Source organism: Corvus brachyrhynchos, unplaced genomic scaffold (assembly GCF_000691975.1).
Source record: "Corvus brachyrhynchos isolate BGI_N302 unplaced genomic scaffold, ASM69197v1 scaffold54, whole genome shotgun sequence".
NCBI lineage: Eukaryota > Metazoa > Chordata > Aves > Passeriformes > Corvidae > Corvus > Corvus brachyrhynchos.
In genome coordinates, this window is record NW_008237902.1 from 1,841,650 (window position 1) to 1,844,231 (window position 2,582).

The window sequence follows — 2,582 nt, forward strand, 5'->3', positions numbered from 1 at the left end:
CCCCCGCGAGGCGGTGGGAGAAGGGGAACCCGAGCCCGGTGCCCCCGTCCTGCCCAACCCGTGGGGCCGCTGGGCCGCTTTAAAGCCCCGGGAGGAGCAGCCAGCTCCGAGTGGGACATCAAGGCTTGCCTTGCTCGTGGCCTGCCTGAAAGGTGAGGAGTGACGTCAGGGAGGCAGCGAATGACGTCACGCGAATGGACCCGTGACGTAGCACCTAGTGGAAGGAGTTGCCGGCAGAGAGATGTCCTCGCCATCCCGAAACAGAGCGCGCTTGGACGGGAGGAAAGAGGAGACAGCGCAGATTTGGGGATGACTGCTCTGGGGGCACGCTCTCTTGTCGTGGCATAAGTGTCGTGACCAGCAACGGGAATAACCGGGAGGATTTGGCCCTATGCTGTAGGGCTGTGTCCGCTCCACAGAGCGCAGAGCGAGAGGATGCCTTTAAATCCACGAAAGACAGATGAGACACACAGAGAAGACAGATACATGGTATAGATAAAATAGATATAAGATTAGGTAGATCGATGATACATTCTCCCACTGCCAACCCGTGCGCAGGGTGTGCAGTAAATGCCCGCCCACACCACGGCCCGGGCGCGGACACTCGTGGGGACGGTCAGGAGAGAACCAGGAGCTGCTCTGGCTCCCCAGGGCTAGCCCGTTACTCTCTATTTAGGGGCGGTATCGGGGAATGTCTGCCCCGGTGACACCTCAGGAGGAACTGAGAGCTGCGATCGCCCTGGGAGACATCCGGACCCGGCATTACCGCGGCCGCCGCCTCGGCAGAATCATGCCGGTGCCCGGGCAGAGCCTGTCTTTGCACCCAGCAGGGAGAAATTGAACCTAGAACGAATCTTTTAAAACTAGATTTTATAGAACAGAACAAAAACTGTAATTAAGCGCATTATTTTTAAAAAGGAAAATTAAAAGGAACGGAAAATGCTGCCTCTGGTTCAGAGGCTGCTGTGAGCAGTGGGTTTAAGAGCAGTGGGAGCGGAGCCGGACTGTTGACAGACTCGTGGAATCATAGAACCATCAAGGTTGAAAAAGACCCTTAAGGTCAACGAGTCCCACCGCCTCCCTCCAGCACGGCCCGCCGGGCTCCGTCCCCCTTCCGCCGAGGGTGAGGGAGCTCCCGCACGCCGACCCCGGGCTGCCGCCCACGGAAATAAAGGGAAAAAATGGGACTGTGAAGGGTCTCAGACACGATGCACGTTTGCAGTCTATTCACCTCCCCCTTGGGAGAAAGGCCGTTCCCACCCCTTGCTTCTCACACGGGAGGAGGTCTCCATCCTTCCCGTGCCTGTGGGCTCCTGCATCAGCTGAACCCCTCGAGGCCCAGAGACCGTGGTAAATATTTGCATTTTAAACCACGTCTCCATCTTAAATAGCCCCGAGGTTGTCTGGTTCACCTCGGGTGCTCGAAATTCCCAGTCGTTTGCAGACTCCTGAGCGAAGTTCAACCAGGAGCGGCGAACAGACAGAAAGACATCAAGATGTCACCAAAAAAAAAAAAAAAAAAGAGCCCCTGAGACCGCACCCTGACACCACCGGCCTGCCTGAACGGTGCTTAAGACCAGAGGTGAAGGGGTTGGGAACTTTGAGCTCCCCCCGCCTGGGGTCCCCGGGCTTTGCGGGGCATTGCCGGGGGTGCGGGGCGGGCCCGACTCCATCACCCCGGCGGGGTCGGAAAAAGCCTGCGCGGCTGGAGCACTGCTTCCCTCCACTTTTCCACAAAACAGTTCAAAAGTTCTCTCCCACATCTTTACTTGATTTGAAAGCAAAATAGAGTGTCAGGATAGATCAGTTAAAGTGAGACAAGAAAGGAGAGAGGAGAGAGGGTCCTTTCCCCAGGCAGTCACAGCCATGGTCTTCCTCCCTTTTCCCTTCCTCCCTTTCCCCTCACCCCCGCTACCCGCGGTTCCCACCTTCCTTCCCCCGTGGGTTTTTCCACTTCGCCAAAATACCGAGGTGTTATCCGGGAAGGCTAAGGCCGTATCCCGGCCTGCATGGGTAGCAGCGGGGACCAGCCCTGCTCCACACGCCCCTGCATCGGGACAGGGTGCACAGGTGACCGACGCAGGAGAGGGGGTCTGCCGAGGAGGAGTGGGGGTGTCTCCCACCCCCTCCCCGCCGGCTGCCCCGGCCTCCGGACTGGCAGAGTCGCAGAGACCCCTCTCGAGGGTCACGGCGAGTTCGGCTGCAGCAGGAAAATTATTTTTTATTAATCATGTGCTGAAAGATGATGTGATGGGAGAGATGGCACTGCCGCTGCTCCCCGAGCTGCGTTCCCCCGGCCGCCAGGCAGGGTCCGGGCAGCATTGTTATAACCCCTGCAGCCTGGAAAATTATGTTTAAAAAGGTTAAAAACAGTTCAGACACAGCCCACAGCCCGAGCACCCCTCCAGGAACATATTCCCCGTGGGACTGAAACACGCGCTGGGGTCACTCAGCCCCGCACAGAGATGCTGAGGGATGCGCGGGTGCACATCCGCTGCAGCGTGCGGAGGTTCCGCGGGTCGTGAGGCCCAGCCTGGAAGGGTGTGGGCATACCCGTGGAGATGCCGTGCTGCGCGGGGGTA